Genomic DNA, 16,985 nt, shown 5'->3' on the forward strand with positions numbered 1-16,985 from the left:
CAGACGGCGGCTGCGGGGTGGGACATGGACTGTGGGATAGGACAGGATACCCGGCGCGGGACATGGAGCTGGGGTGGGAGAGGTCCCCAGGGTCAGGTAGGGTCACTAGGCATCAGGCCAGACCCCCGTGGTAGGACAGTGTATCTGAAATCGAAGGGTCCCTGAAATTGGAAAGTCCCCAGGATCAGGCAGGGTCCCTGGTGTCCATCAGGGTCCCCAGGGTCCAATAGGATACCCAGGGTTGGGCAAGGTCCCTGGGGTCAGATAAGGTCCCTGCAGTCAGGCAGGGTCCCCAGGGATCAGACCAGAGCCCCGTTGTAGGGCATTCCCTGAAATCAGCAGGTCCCACAGGTCAGGCAGCGTCCATGAGGTCTGACAGGGTCCCCTGGGATCAGATAGGGTCCCCAGAGATCAGGCCAGACCTCTGTAGTAGGACAGTATCCCTGAAATCAGAGACTTCTCAGGATCAGGCAGGGTCCTGGGAGTCAGAGGAGGTCCAGGGTGGGACAGTGTCCTGGGGCTGAGGTCAGATCAGGTCCCAGGAGCAGCAGGACAGGGAACAGGGTGCAGAGAGGCGAGAGATGCTCCACAAAGCTGGCATGGAGCAATGCCCAGGGCTCACGTGTAGCCACATGGCTCCCACAGCCACAGCGATGGCTCCTGGCCATGGGGTGCTCTCTGGACAGTGGATTTCAGCAGAGGGGTGATGCCATTCCATTCACCCAAGAAAAACAGCTGGGGAATGGTCTTCAGTGGCAGAACTGGTTAACACAACTAGTCACGCTCAGAGCTATTGTTCTCCACTGGTATTCAGCTTTGCAGACTTCTGCAGCTATTTCAGGCCTGCTGGAGGGCTCATGTACCCAACAGCCTGCCTGGTTTTTCTTCTAATTATTTCAGTCAGTCTAAAAAAAGACATTACCTCCCTCTGCAAACCTTACCTCCATTGTTCTCAGCAGAGAAAATAAGAGGGAAAGGAGAAGAAAAGTCTGACATCCTCTACCTCCAGGTTAAACCCTCTTCTGCATAGGTGTGGCAAGCGCTGGGAGGAAAAACAGGAGGCAGCTTCTGCTAACCAGAGGTAGAAGGGATAGCAGAGCATCCATCAGGGCTGGCTACCCCCATCCTGCAGGGCCAGGGGTTAATGGAGGAGCTGGGAATCACCCTGGGACACACCAGGACTTGAAATGAAAAATCCTGGTGCTGTCAAGACGCGTTGACAGGAAAATGATTGCCATGTCAGCAGAAAGATATCCCACATGGGAGGGAGCAGCTAATAGCTCTGCTGGGTTTTGACAAGAGGCTGAGGCACCAAACACACTCAGAAAAGCAAACAGAGGACAGACAGGGTCTAACTGGCTGTCACTGGTGTGAGTGGGGAGAGAAGATGGAGAGGGGGAATCCATCACACTGACCACCATGGTTGGGGCATTGCCCACACACTGCACTCACCCTCCTTCTCCTCTCACCTGCAAGATTTTGGGGCAGGACCCCCCCAGTTTGCTTTACTTGCACAGGGCTGCAGGAGCAGCAGGGGCAAAGCCAGAACTGAAGCTCCTAAGAGAAACTACACACAAATAATTATTAGTGATAATTAGCAAAAGCATACTGATGACATCTCCTTCCTATCAGCTTAGCTCTGGGTTTGGCAAAGGTTCTGGTCTCACTGAGACGTCCTCTTGTTGTGTAAACACCTTCTGTGGCCTCCCCTGCTTCTCCTCCATGGTCAAGAGCCAAACTGGGCAAAGAAAATGCTGCCGTGAATGTCAGTGATGGCATGGAGGGGCCTGGCCAGTAGCCAGAAGGGTTGTGAGCATCCTTCAGATTCTTCCTTTACCCAGCACAACAGGCACCTCTGAGAGAGATGACAAGAAAATCATCATTCAGAGCTGTCACCAAGCCAGGGTTAGCTCTCTGCTGCCTAAGACCAGGTGAGAGCTGGTTTAAAAACATTTTCTTGTTTGATTTGGGGTTTTGGGTGGGGAGTGGGAGCATCCCAGCTCACCTACAGCCTTCTCGGTGGGAGTGTGAGAGCAAGACAGGGTGTCACAGTGCTGAGTTTGGCTCCAGGATGGTGCCAGACATCACAAAATGAACAACTGAAGAAAGGTGATAATTTAGCCAGCCTTTTAAAATGACCGAAAAAAGACTCAAAGTACCAGAATGTTGTTCAGTAATCTCTGTTTTCCCGGCAGGGCTGGGGGAGGTGAGGGGAAACCTCTGGCTGCACAGATAGGGTGTGGGCTGTGGTTCCAACTCTTCTGGAAAATTTTAATCGGTCAAAAAGTGGAGAATATTTTTAGCATGCCATCAACGTGCATGTGAGGACATGTGTGCTGTAAAAGCATGTGCTGCAGAGGCCACATCCCTGGGATTTATCAGCTATCCTCACACTTGCAGGCAGACCTGGAGAGACCCACTGTGATCCCACCAGCTGCTGCAGGGAGACCTGTCATATATAAGAGGATGCTCAGCGCAGAAGAACATGGAGGTTGGGCCAAAAATGCTACAAGGAGAGGCTTTGGGCACCTGTCTGCAGGCGGGTTGGGCTGCCCTGTTGTCTTCTTCACTGATAAGAGATGGTGGAATGCTGCTGCCACAAAGTCAAACAGAGTCACGAGTGACGCCAGGGAGGGTGGGCTGGTGAGTCACAAACTGAAGAAGTTTCCATGCAAAGGGACCCGTGAGTCCTCCCGTTCCACACCTCACTGTCAGCATTTGGGGTCTGGGAAAACTTGGGAGGCAGGATGCAGAGGAGGATGGGGGTGCCAGGTGCTCTGCCTGCAGAGACACATCTTCCCCAAAGCCACTCAGGGCTGAGACAGGACCAGGATGGGTGGGGAGTCCCTCCTGCCATGCCAAATGTGGGCAAACCAGTCTCTCCAGCCACAGACACCACATGAGAAAGCTGTGGTTGCCCTCGTGTCTACCTGCCATCCTTTCCCTGCTCCAGGCAGGGAGCTCTGGCTCCTGCATCCAACCCAAGGTACCTCGTGACCAGGGTCAGCCACTCCACCTGCTCTTGCCTTGGTTTTCCTCCACCTCAAATGGCAGTAACCCATCTCCGAGGTGCTGTGTAGCCAAGTTCATTAGTGCCTGGCTTCATTAATTGCTTTCAGCAGGGCTGGAAGGACAGAGACTCATTATGGCAGTTGCCCTGTTATCTGCTCATCTTTGGGGAGGAGGAGGTGGACATGCTGGTGAGGCTGGACAGCAGTGCTGGGCTCACTGTGGCCACAGGGCTCCTGCTCTGAGCTGGAGAAGAAATCCTCAACCCCTTCACATGCACAGCAAATTAATGTGGATGCTCTTAATTTCATCTATTTGGTTGGGGCTAAAATAAAGAGGCCCAGAAAAAGTGCTGAATCTGAATGGATGCTCAAGGGTAGGGCTGAATTCAGGCTCTTGATGCCAAGTAGAGCCCATGGCACCTTCTACTCACAGCTGCAGTGTGTTTGTGGGGATAAACCATTTCTCAGGCGGAGCACAGTCCTCTAAAATAGATGTGCTAGACAAGAGCCGTGAAGGTGGCCATATCCTTGGGTGATGCACAGGGAATTAACAGCTGCAGAGGCTAAAGGAGATGGGAGACCACAGATAAGGGGCTAGCATGGAAGAAGGGCTCTCCTCACCTCCCTGTCTTCTTTCTGGGTTTAAATGCTGTGTTTCATGGACAAACCATCTGAAAGGTTGGTGTTTACAGTCACAGTCCCTACTGCAGCAGGGCAATCGGAATTAGCACGCCTGGGTTGGGGTTTGTCCAGGAACTCCTGACCTGTCAAAGTCCTGGTTCTACCTGTTTTCCTCTTGACTGATACTAGTCCAAGGTTCTGCCCAAACCAAACCCAGGCTTTCCAGCCACTCGTGCTCCCTATTTTAGTTACATGTTTGAAAGAGAAGACCCAGCTATCTGCCACAGCCATCAGCCTGCAAGTGCCTGCAGGAACTCGTGTGCTCTCCCTGCTGATCTTGCTGGTTTTGTAAGGAAAAGCAGTCCTGCAGAGGACATCTGGTGCTCACAGGAGGGACAAAGCAGATCCAAAAGTGTGGGTAAGGAGGTCACTTGCTGGGGAAAAATGGGGGAGGTGAGTGGTTTAAGTGATCTTAAAGCCATCAGTGAGTTGAAGGAACATGGCCAAACCTTGTGGCATGATGGCAAGTGGACCATGAGCTGCTTTGTTCTCTCTTCTTCCTTTCTGTTTTAACTCAGTGTTAGCAGTCAGCCCTGCCAAAAGGCAGCAGGTGCAGGCTGAAAGATGCTCAGTGATGTCAGAACATTGCTGCTGGTGTCCAGGTGATGTCCATGGTCCGTGCATGGGCAGGACAGGTGGGAAGAGGTGAAGAACCTGGTGGGTGAGAGCTCAGGATGACTGTGCTGCTCCATTGCTGCATGGGGTGAGTGGGAGCAGTGTGGGGCTGGAATAGGAGGTGGCTTGGATTGCCCATTCTGCCTTTAATCCTCAAGTCTTTTGCAGCCAGGGAGGTGTCCCACATACTGTAGGCAAAACCCAATCCCTGTGTAAATGGCTTGGAGCAGCTTCCCACATCTCTCATCTCATCACTCTGTGCCTGGGGCAATTGCCTCTGGGCTTTCCCAACAGCTCTGTGCTGTTCACTGACGTTTCCAACAACGACAAAATATGCCAAAAATAACCCCTGCTCTCTGGCAGGAAGGTAGGATATAAACACACTGGCTGTTTGTTAGTGTTAGTGTTTGCTGGGCTTTCAAGCCAGGCTGAGCTTGGGGGGGATCGCTTCCTGCACCACAGGCCTGACCTCCCACTGCCTCCCTACTCGATCTAGGCCGGGGAGCTCCCCAAAACACCTCTGCTCAGTGCATGCCACTTTGAGAAGGTGAGGCTGCAGCCCTGGAGGTGCTGGAGGGACTTTTCTGGATGAGGTTAAGGTAAGGCAGCATCTCTGGGTGCATCACAGCCACAAGCTTTCCTCTGAGAAATGCAACACTGGGGTCCTACTGGAGCTGCTGGGATATATATATATAAATATAATATATATATATATATATATGTATTTATGTATATATGTGGTAATACCCTCAGAACCTGATATTTAGTGTGGTAAGAAGAAAACCATCAGAGAAGTGTCATCTGGCACCCGTGGCACTGATGACACCAGGTAATGTGATGCTGCTTTGTGCACTCTTGCTCTCAGGGCCCTCCCTGACCATGTCCATTCTCACATCCCTGCCTTATTCCTGGGGGCAAATCCTGCTCCTGATTATGCCCAGTGCTACCTCTGAGGCTGGCAGATGCCATCTGTGCTGGCAGGAGAGCAGCTGGGGACGTGCCAGGGGGACTGTCCCTGGGCACACAAGGACCTGCTGGTTTTGGGGACTGATGATTTGCACAATGAGTGGTCATGGAGTTTGGCTAAAATTATGGTCTCTGTCATTTGGATGAGCACGTGGGGAACAGAGGGAAGCCGCAGAAGGGGTTAAATCAATAGTTACATTTAAATCAATAATCTGATTTATGCTCCTGTCCCAGTGATTCTGCCTTCCTTTGTCCCCTGGTTTGAGGGCACAAACCTCAGTGGCTGATTCTGAGCCAATGTTTCTGTTGTGAACATGGATTTTGACACACACGCTGCAGGATTTGGTCTGGTTTGTTGATTTTTAGGGGTAGACAGAAAGCGAAAAATGAAGGAAAAACCTGACCATGGCTGGGAAACTCCTGTCTCCTGGAGCAGGGTTTCAGGGTGATGCTTTTCCTGAAGTGCCTCGTGCAGCAGCTGCAGATACGAGCTGAGCCTTGGAGTGACCAGGGAGGGGAGTGAGATTTATGACCATACCCTGGGTGTTGTGGTGACTCATGAGGTAGGATTGGATCAAGTGAATTCTGTAGAATTTACAGCGAGTAAACCCTTTCACATGCAGGGCTTATCGTGTTGGCCTGTTGTGTCCAACAGGTTCTGGAAGTATTGCCCTTGGCTGAGCAGCCAAGGTGAAGCAGGGAGTGTGAAGCACTCCCTTGTGGTGGGTTTTCCTCCTGCCATGGGCTCATCCCTCTTTAACCCAGCAGTGAGGTGGTACTGGGACCACAAGCACTTTGCACCCCTCTCCCAGCACTGTGACTGCCTCCCAACTTTTCCAATGAGGCCAAGACCTTGGTGACCAACTGCCCAGGTCACAGCTGTGCCAGTGTCCCACCTTAGTGATGATCCAGCACAGACACATGGATGAAACCAGCTGTGGGACTCAGGATAAGGTCTGGCCGAGAAGAACACATGGGAAATATTTCCTTTCTAAAACTGCAAAATGTAATTAATAACCATTATGAGTCTGAGAGGGGCGAGGAGAGGGGCTCAGGCTTTCTGACAGCCACAGCCTTTGCAATAACCCCCATCTCAGCAGCCCGATATGCTACTGGCTCGCTTGCTGCCTCCAGCATCCCTACCGCTCAGTCTCCAGCATCCCTGCCCTATCCTCCCTTCAGCCTTTCCCCTCAGCTCCATCCCCTCATTCCCCCGCATCCCGAGCCCCCGCTGTTCCCCGGGCAGCTCCAGCAGCAGCCGCTGCCCTTCCTCCCGCCCTTCCTCCTCCCCGCGGCGTGGTGCCATCCCCACCTAGTGCCGGCCCGGTGCACCGGCCGCCGGTCGGGGCGAAGACAGGGATGGGATGGAGCTCCCCGGGCTCGGGGGACCGTGGCACATCCCCCACGCCCTCGGCTGCACCCAGACACCCGTGGCACGGCCCCGTGGGGGATTTTCCTCCCCCGGGCCCGAGGGATGCTCCGGGGTAAAGGAAGAGTGGGAGAAAACGCGCTGATTATCCTCTGCACTGCTCCGGAGGATGGGTACAGGCAGAAGCCACCACGGACCCTGGGGATTTTTGCCTCTTCACGCCCCATCCCTCAGCTTTGGAAAAGGGGATGTTACCCTTTCCAGCTCTGGAAGCTCGCAGCAAGGAGACAAAGAACAGGGCCATGTCCCAACCCCACTCACTGAGGGCCAGGGATGGATCCCATCATCAGGGCTGGACCCCCTCAGGCATCGCTCTGGGGATACTCCTGCATATCACAGATTTGGTGTCCTTATCAGTGGCATTTCCCAAGGACAAGTCCACATGGACCCCCCATGTCTCAGCACCCAGGGAGCATCACGTCCCTTGGTGCCCCCAGACCCAGTGAGGACCAGCTGTTGATGTCCAGGGGTGAATGTGAGGCCAGTAAAAGCCTTCAGCAATGCCCCCCTGTACCAAGTCTTCCCTTGCTCCTCTCCAGCCCATCAGGGACTCCCAGAGCCATGATGTTTTCAATTTTCCTTCTCTCTGTGGCTCCCCAGAACCATGAACAGCTTCACACCTGCCCCATCCCTGTGGCCAAGGGCTGTTTTGCCCAGGCACTGCCCAAACCCCACCTCCCTTGGGCTGTCCAAGCCACCCAGGGCATCCAGAGGCACCTCCTGCTCACCTGGGACAAAGTGGAGAGCAGCCATCCCCTGCTCAACCACGCCAGCCTCCCTGGGCTTGCAGCATCCTCCATCCAGTATAATTTTGGTTGGATGGAGCCTCTACATGTTGCTGCATCCAGTCCTTGGAAGGAAGTGGCTCTTTGCACTGAAATTTTCCATAATTTTGCTCTTCTTTTTGTGCTTTTCTATCTTTTATCTGGCTCTACCACCCCCAAGCTGTTGCACAGGCACTTTCCTCAGCTCCCTTGGATGCTGGGGCCTTGCTGTCCCAGCCCCATGGGAGATATCAGGATATCCTGGAGTTTCGCCCGGGCTCAAGGGTACTCAGAGGTGGAGGGGGATGCTCTGCCAGGGGGATGCTCCCACTTGCCTACAGGGTGCTGCGGAAAGCTGAGAACATGCTCAGAAATTTGCAAAGACCACAGGAAAGCATGGGAAAGATGGACTGCAGGGTGGGAGAGAAGGCAGGAAGAAAGGAAGATTAAGGGGCGATGTGGCCTCCTTCATATTTCCTGATGAAACAGGCAAAAAGCCCAACACTGCCCCTATTTTGCCTTGGAAAACCCTTTGCAGCTCAGCCCTGAAAGCAGGATTCAGCAGCTCAGAGTAACTCAGATGTTTCCTCTTCTGCTTTAAAGAAAATGTTGGAACAGAGCGGGCTTAAAGCCTGCTGAAGAGGCCCATTTATCTGGGAACTGAAAGAAAATATTGGGATAATATTTGGAAAAGCCTGTGAATGGGCATGGCCCAGCATGTGCCGGGCAGCAGCAACCTGCAATCTGCAGGGGGAGAAGCCACCCTCTGTGTGTGGTTAATTTTCCCCTTTTCCCTCATTTCCTTCCCATTTCCTTCCCGGCTCTTTTGCTGTGCCTGGGCGGGTCCTTGAGATGTTTCCCCCAGGAGAGTGGTAGTGCTGGAAGAAAAGGGGATTTTTCATGGGCAGGATGGACACAAACCCTGCCTGGTCCGAGTATCTGGGGGGGGGCTGGTGGGGAGAAGGTGTTTCTTTCCCCTGGTTAACAACCAAGGCTGATCTGCAGGACTCACTTAATCAGATATCACTGAAAACCAGGTTGATTTCTGCCTAATTGGTCAGTAATAACCATTTAATTGGCAAAGCTGCAATGAAGCTGCAGCCCCCCCCTTCCCAGGGCCATTAGCAGCATCTATTTTAACATTTCAAGCCTGGCTGGGTTTCAATAAATGGGTTTTGATAGGGTTTTTTCACATTTAAAAACATTAATGTGTGTTCAAAATTCGATAGGACATCTCATTTGGCTTTGAAGTATAATTATGCTTGATGAGGACTAATAAGGAGCTTTCAAAACGAGACCAGGTTAGCATCTCTCCTGCCATCTCCTGCAGGGAAGCCGATATTCCCCAACAGCTGATTTTTATGGGACTAATACAGACGCATCCAGCGCTCCATAAAACCCTGCTTTGCCTTTGCCTTTCTTTTTAAGGGTCTTTTTCCATTCAGGATGGGGTTTTATTGCTGTGGAGTTTTGCTCATTGCAGTATTTCCCTCCGCCACGGGTCTTGAGGCGGTTTTGCAGGATGCAAAGGGCAATTTGCTGAAAACAGACTTTTTTACCTCCCATTTTCCAGCCTCATGAGGAAGGAAAATAAACACTGGAAGTGGGTTTTTTTCAGTGTGACAAAGGGAAAACTCTTAGCCCCAAACTGACCCCAAGACTTGGGGCTTTGGTGTTGGCTTGAAGCCTGGCTGCAGGCTGAAGCAGATGCTGCCATTCCCTGGCACAGATGATGGTTGATGGTTGAACTGGTGTCGAGGTCGGCCCTGTTCTAGCAAAGCCTGCCCTAGGTGGAGCTGCTTCTCTTCGGCATCGCGGCCGCCCAGAAAACCCTGGATCCCGTCTGGCTGCCCAAATCCCTCCTACCTGTAGCTTCTGAGCAGGGCTCAGGCAAAAGAAAACCCACCCAAACTGTAGGTTTGTGTTTGTTTTCCGCTCTCCCCCATTGAAATTCCATGCCAAAGGTAAGCTTGCTTGGCGATTAGGCTTTGGCAAGTCTTGCTACGCTGCTGAAACCTCCAGGAACGCCCTTGGTGAGCCCCAAGCATGCTCTGCCACTGGGATGAGGAATGAGTGCTGGCTTGTTGGGGGACATGGGGATATTAGCCCACAGGACACTCCCTTCTCTGCCACAAATTGTCCGTTCTCAAGGGGATCTCTCTTGTCCTTTCTCAACAGGGTGATCCCACCCATCACTCCCACAGTCGTCTCTCTGGCAAAGCTGCTGCTAACCAGGCTCTGAACCCCCAGATTCCCAACTGGGTCAAAATGCTCCCAAACCCCAAAGGTGACAAAGGAGAAAACCTCTCCTGTTCTGTCCTGGCACTGCCAGGCACAGCTCTGGGGGCTGGCAGAGGGGTTAATGGCCCCCAGCCAAAAGCTGTGGGGGAAAGACCTTTAGTCAGGAGCGCCTGTTGCTTGGACAGCTCTCCTGCATTTTTTTCCAAGGCATTTTGCAGCAATTAAAGAGCTGCAGGTAAATGCCAAACCCCAGAGCCTGGTGAAGGTGCCAGCTACTCTGCAGTCAGGACAGACCCGGCCACTGACTCCAAGCTGACCATGTTCCAGTCCTAAATAGCTGCTTTTCAGGGACAGGTGGGTCACAGCAAACTTTATTTTTCTGGAAACAGCAAGTACATTGTGCAGAGCAGGCTTTCCAAGGATGCTCCCCACACCCTTTTCAGGAAATACCACGCAGCTCTCCTTCGTGCCATGCCAACTTTTTTTTTTAATTGGCATAAATGATAGCCTCGGCAGGGACACGCCGTGTTTTCCCTGGGCTGTAGGATTTTATTTTGAAATCACTGCTGGTTTGATCTTTGCATCTCTCCACCCCCAGGCTCATCTCTCTCTCTCTCTGTGTTTCTGCTCCCAGTGCTTGCTCTGGTGCAACAGGGTTTGCTGGGAAGTGAAAATGCACTGGGGGGGCTCATCCCATGCCAGTCACAGCTGGATCCTTGGGACGTCACCTGACCTGGAGACGTGAAATCTGTGAAATAAAAGATTTGAGTTTGATCTGATGAAACCACCACAGCAAGCAGAATGTGGTCATCCCTGTCTGGCGACCCCCAGCTCTCCCTGGAGTCCAATTTTTGATCCCGAGTCCAGCCCTGGAATCATCATTCCAACAGCAATGGCCGTGCTTCCTTTGGGGGAACCCAAAATAGCCTCCCCCTGCACGGCGACAACACGTCCCCCACGCAGCGCCGGTGTAACCGGCTTTTCCAAGACCTGCTATTCCAGGGGTGGGGTTGGGTTGGCCACAGTTTATTACCAGCTCCCTCTTGGCTCCAATGCTGTTCCCTGGTATGGTGCTCCTGGATGAAACGGGATGGTGGCAGCAACCAGGAGAGGAGGAGGAAGGGTTCCTACCTCACGTGTGGATGTGTCATGCTGGATGGGTGCCACCAGGGCACATCCTTGGGGTATCCTCCTTCTCCCAGTACCCTCTCCTTGAGGATAAGCCCTTTTGCACCCCAAGTATTCCAAAAGACAGTGGGTGGGAACCAGGACAGCTCAAGTGCAGCTCCACAGGGATGCAGCGGGAGCTGGAGCATCTCCCCATCCCACCACGCCTCACTTGGGCATTTCCTTCCTTGCCCTAATTTCCAAAATAACAATAAACCCAAAAACTATTTGAGATGGGTGACAAGGTCTGGGTTTGTTCCCTTTTAATTCAAGACCAATCACACAGGCAATTATTTTAACTTATTGATTTTCCCACCCTGTGAATGTCTGTGCTGGGCCTGGCAGTCCCCAGAGCGCCCTTCGGCCACGGGGCTTCAATTGTTTCTAAAATTCCAGATCTATCTTTTGGATATTTTTACAGGCCTGAGTGCATAGCGGGGCCTTTCTCTTTTATTTTTTATTACTAGCATTTCTACCAGGATGACATTTGGACTAGGCAGAAAAATCTACTTGCCTGCTACGCCAGTACCTGACAATCAAGATTTAATCTTTCGGAGAGGAAGAACGTATCAGATGGGAAAAAAAAAAAGAAATCCAGATATCTGTGAAATTGCAGGAAAGCGGAGCAGGAGGAGCTTGCAGGAAATCTCCAGCCCAGCCTGGAGCAGTGCAGTGACTGCGCAAGCCCCGACCATCGCCGGACAGATATTGGTCTAATTACAGCTAAAACCTCTGGCGCTGGGGATGTTCCGCTTCCCGTACCCTGAGAGTATCATCGCAGCTGGCCAGCCTCTCTAATCCCCAATTTAGATCCCTCTGGCTGCTGCCTTCAGTGCTTGGAAGAGGTGCTGGATGGTAGGAAACCATTGGCACATCCTCCTCGGTCATCCCTGTGGTTCTGAGCTCTCCCAGCCTGGCAGGAGCCCTTTTTTCCCCTGTAATTCTCCCTGTTTCTCACTGAGAGCTGCCAGGGATCAGAGATTTATAAAATGGGTGTTTCAAGCACTTGGAGATTAATTTCCCTGTACTTGGGGTATTGTGACCAGGGTTGGGCACCAGCATGGAGCTGTCGCTCATCCCCACCTCCCTGACCTTCCTCCACCTCATCCCCTCCTTCCTCCCCGTCATGTTTGATGTCACCTCTTCAGTCTGAAAGCAGTCTAATCTGGATTTAGGAAGGAAAGGAAAAAGGCAGGGACAGGATTTTTCCAGTGGGCACAAATCTCCTGGGAATTCACTCAGGGTTTTCCCAGCTGCAATGCTGGAGGTGGCTGCGTTGGTGACAATGGTGGCATTGCCAGAGCCTGTGTGCTGTGTGACACATCATCCATGGGGATGATCCTTCACGGCAGCTCCAAATCTTATTTTCCACTGGCAAGTTTCACCATCAGCTCACTCGTGTGCAGGATTTTACCATTAATACTCCCCAAACCATCTGGCCACTAGTGAGTCTGGGGTTATTTTAACACCTAAAAGGACAAAGAGAGAAAAAAAGTTTGTTTGAGATGAGTGAATATAAATGGAAAACTACTGATTTCTCCTTCAGATTTACAATTCCCTGGAGTGGAGCAGGGACAGCAGTCGAGAGCCCTGTGCTTTGCAGTCGCAGTGTGCCAGAGTGAGCTACGGAAAGATGTTGGAGCCATTGTGCTGCTAGACAGGTTTGAAAGCTGGTGTTAATGAACTGGTGTTAATGGGCACCCTGATGGCAAGAAGTAAGCGCTGGAGCCGTGAAGGGGTTGGAGCTGGAGGGTTCTTCCACGTGGGCTGTCACCAGGGAGCGAAGAGTCAAGCTGCAGTAACTCCTCGGTGCAGACAAGATCCTGAACCACATTGCTTTAATTATGCCAGCGCAAATTTCGCTCATTTGGCTAAGCCTGGGAGCTACAGAAAGAGCTATTTCCAGGTGTGCTGGTTTAATTACCGCATGCCCTGGTTTGCCCACCGCGCGCAGCTGCAGGGCCGGGGTTTGTCGGGCTCTCCAGGCGCACCGGGACACATTCGCAGCCATCAGCACGGTGATGGCCCCGCTCACGCCTCTTCACGTCCCTGGGACACGCACACGGGCTCCGCTTGGGTCAGATAAATGGGGTTTAACCTGATTTTTGCTGTAATCTCCATGTCGACAGGCTCTCAGCACGCACAGGATAAAACCCCAGCTCCTGTGGCTGCGGGGTTTCACTGGGCAGCTCCCGCCAGCCACGCTGGGGGTCCGGCTGGTCGATGTCCCCGAGCCAAGTGGCCGCCCTGTCCCGGCATCCCGGGGGTACCTCTGGACCGTGTGTGCTTGCAAAATAGCTTTTGTTTGCTTAACTCCTTGCACTGGAGCAGGCAGAGGCACAGCTCCCACCGCCCCGTCCCTCCTCCGCAGGCAGGGACAGGGTGGCAGTCCCGCTGCCCAGGGCAGTGCCAGCCTTGCCATCCCACCCCCGGAAAAAATAGCACCTTTTGAGAGCCTTATTTGTACTTTCCTTTTCTGAACCTGCCTTAAAAAGAAGGGCTCGGTTTTCAAAGAAACTGCATTTAAATGACGTTCTTCCCTGCCCGTCCAGCTCTCAGCTATAATCTTATTGCCGTATGGAGTACGAGCGTGAGTGGGATGCGGTGGGATTTTAACTGTAATTCATGGGCAGATGTAAAACTGCCAGGATTATTATGAATTTTATTCAGGAGAATTTAAATGTTACTGGTTCAGCAGTGCCTCTTCCCATGCTGCCTTTGCAGCAGCTTCTGTTTAACCTCCAGGCTGGCAAAATTTATTGTATTGTTGGTGTCTCACTGTAATTCTCCAGGTTTTCAAATAATCCCAGGAAAAGAGTTAAACCGGAGCCTCTGCCTTAGTCTACATCCATTGCAAAGCATGTGGGGCCAAAGTCTGTTTTTCCTGACACCCCTGGTAAATCCCATGGGTTCATCTGGGAAAGTTGCCACTCTGAATTTCAAAATTATGCCAGTGGGAGAGGGGGCAGGAGCTGTGTGCAGGGACTGGAGAGCACCAAAACTGTGGCAATCAGTGCTTGGGTAAGGCTCTCACCCCCTCACTTGCTGTTGCAGGCTGAGCTGGCTGGAGACTGCCAGACCCACAACAGGGCACAAGGTTTTACTGGTACCAGTACCTATTTCCCAGGCTGATACACTGGGAGTTGTGGTCAATGGCCTTGGGATGGAAGGTTTGGGATGCAGGATGTGGATGGGTTTTGTTTTCAATGGGGCCACTGTAGTGGGGTGGGGAGCGCTCCTGGACATGGATTCAGCCTGATTCTCCTGGGATTTGCCTATTTTTCACCACCTAACACAGAGGTGATGAGGTTTTGCACCTCCTCAAGGCAACCCCTTTCCCATCTTCACTCCCTTTGCTTCAGAAAGCTTTTCCCACCATCTGACCCTAAATCCTCCCTGCTGCCCCTGGAGCCCATCCCTCCTCTGCTCCCTGTGGAGATACTTGGACTCTCCTTTGCACCCCCTGCTGACAGCAGCAGGCCCCCACAGATCTTACCCAGCAGAACGAGGTGGATGTTGTGAAACCAAAGGGGTTTCTTTCATCTATTCTCACCTCTCCTGTGGCTCTGCCCCTCTGCATCTCTCTGCACGTGCGTGCGTCGCACACGTAGCACACCCGGCACCCGCCAGCCCTGCTCATCCATCTCACACACCTTAATCAATGGAAAACTCGAGGAAAAGCCCATAAACCAGATGGCAAGTGAGGATTGGATTTGCAGTGTGCTGGTACTAATGGAAACCATCCTTCACCACGTAATCAGAAGGAATGGCCACGCACAACCCATCACTTCTGTCCAGGTAGCACAAGGGGCAGCCCTGCAAGGACATGTGGGATGATGAGCCCTGGAGGCTCCAGTGTTCCCATGTGCCATCACTGATATTCACAGTGATTTCCAACAACAGGTTATGGCGGGCACAGAGTCCCCAAATTCCTCTTTGCCCGTGGCAGCAAATTGTCTCATCGTTAGTGCAAGCACAACACACTCTGTTTGCACACAGAAACCCTCCAAATCCCCATTTCCTGCTATTTCTAATTTCCCATGACATGCCTGTCTGTGGCACAGGGGCTCACCTCCGTCTGCCTCTCTCCATAGACTTGCTGCCTGCAAACAGGCCAAATCCAGCCCAGCACAGGAGCTGTCAGAGGATTTTGGCCCTGTCTGATGCAGAACAGGCTCCCTATAAATTTCCCTCAGATTAATCTCACCGCTGAGCTGGGAGCACTTCCCTATTCCCTCAGGCTGCCACTACCTCACCTGCCCACTGCCAGGGCTGCTACAAACCGATGGCAATAAGACCATGATTTTCCTCTCCAGTTCCAGTGTTGGGACATATGATGTGCTCAGTGCCCCCCTTCGCCCAGTCCGTGTCCCCTCCCTGCTGCTGGCATTGCTTTTCTGATGCTTCCTTGCTGTCCCACACCCAGGTGGGTTTTGCAAAGCTCTTTGGGGCTTGGGAAGGTGTTTGCATTCAGATGGATGGGGCCGAGGGCTTGTGCCCCAAATGCCACCCGAATCTATTCAGGGACTGGAAAACAGACGACACCCACTCCAGGAATCACAGCCACTCTGAGACCATCCAGGCTGGAGCCTGTGGATGCAGCTGCTCATTGCCAGAGCCCTGGAAGACCTGGGTGCATTTCCAAAGCTCCAGCTTGATTCAAGTGAAGCTCTGGTGTGATGAGAGTGAAGCTCTGATGTGATGCCAGTGAAACATCCCTTCATTTAGGGCAGTTGTCAGTTTGCTGCCCGGGTCGGCTGGCGCTGGCAGGGAGGGCTGTGGAGCAGAGCATCACCCACCTGCTCCCAAGCCTGGCCTTTGTATGCGCCACCACCTTCTCCAAACAAAGCCCATTTTCTAATACCCCACGAGGTCTCTGCTGTTCCCTGAATGGCCTCCTTGGGAAGCAGAGTCAGCACTCCAGCTCTTCTGCCCATGCCCATGGCTCCCGGAGGTGCCCCTCGGGCCCAGCTCATCCAGGCTTGCCCCAGATTCCTGCCCCCAAACCCTCCCCACCAGGCAGCCCCTCCTGGCCTTTTTCCTGAGCCCATGAGGAGCTGGCTGGGAGTTGGCTGGGGATGGAGGAGGGTGCCAGGGGCATGAGGGTAATGGGGGTGGTGGGGGTGGAGGGGAGATGTCCAGGGAATGTGGGGGGCAGTGCTGCAGGGATGCAGGGGGAAGTGCAGTGGGAGATGTCTGTGGGGGTAGTGCAGAGGGGTGGGCGAGATTCCTGGGGGGATGCTGGGGGAATGGGGGTGGGGGAGATGCTTGTGGGGATGCCGAAGGATGGAGGTGGGGGAGGTGCAGGCATCATGCTGGGGAGGGCAGTGCCAGCGGGTTGCAGGGAGGCAAGAGGGGAGGGAGGCTCAGGATGGCTACCCAGGGGGTGCAGTGGGCTACCTGGGAAGTGGAGCCAGGGGATGCATGATGGGATGGCTGAGGGGATGCAGCGGGAATGCCGGGAGTGTCTCTGGAGCTTGCAGGGGTACCTGGGGAACAGAGTTGGGAGGATGCATGGGGGGCTGCCCAGAGAGGATACGGGGGCACAAAGGACAATGCCGTGGGGTGCAGGGGGAAACCCGGAGGGCAGTGCTGGGGCATGCAGAGGGATGCGGGGGCTCCATCCGAAGGGTGCCACGAGTTACCTGGGGAGCAGAGCTGGGGAGATGTATGGGGGGCTGACTAGGGGGATGCAGGGTGGGTGCCCAGGGGGATGCAGGGGAGGTGCCCGGGGGGAAGTTGGGACACAAAGGACGATGAAGTGGGGTGCAGGGGGAAACCCGAAGGGCAGAGCTGGGGCATGCAGAGGGATGCGGGCAGATGCAGAGGGATGCAGGAGGCTGTCCGGGGAGCAGCACCGGGGCGAGCAGAAAGAACGCAGGGGACACAGAGGGTTGTTCGGGGACATGCAGGGGGAGCCGGGAGGGGTTCCGGGTAGCAGCACCGCGGCATGCGGGGAGGATGCAGGAGGCTGTCCGGGGAGCAGCACCGGGACGCACAGGGGGGACGCAGGGGGGTACAGGGTGTTGTCCGGAGATACGCGGCGGGGGGACGCAGGGCCATGCAAGGAGAGGTCCGGGGCGCTGCCGGAGGCAGGCAAGGGGGCTGCAG

At 53.6% G+C, this 16,985-nt stretch overlaps 1 protein-coding gene across 1 annotated transcript in view; it reads left to right on the forward strand.

The window, feature by feature from the left end:
- The first annotated feature begins 2,531 nt into the window (after positions 1–2,531).
- Positions 2,532–16,985, forward strand: part of PCSK6 (proprotein convertase subtilisin/kexin type 6) — a 49,341-nt gene continuing 34,887 nt past the window's right edge. Inside the window, exons 1-3 of the mRNA XM_027644219.1 lie at positions 2,532–4,674; positions 4,804–4,906; positions 12,421–12,535. The gene's annotated coding sequence lies outside the window, so the exon portion shown is untranslated. The remainder of the gene's footprint in view (positions 4,675–4,803; positions 4,907–12,420; positions 12,536–16,985) is intronic.

Source organism: Corapipo altera, unplaced genomic scaffold, assembly GCF_003945725.1.
Source record: "Corapipo altera isolate COAL_440 unplaced genomic scaffold, ASM394572v1 50, whole genome shotgun sequence".
Classification (NCBI taxonomy): domain Eukaryota; kingdom Metazoa; phylum Chordata; class Aves; order Passeriformes; family Pipridae; genus Corapipo; species Corapipo altera.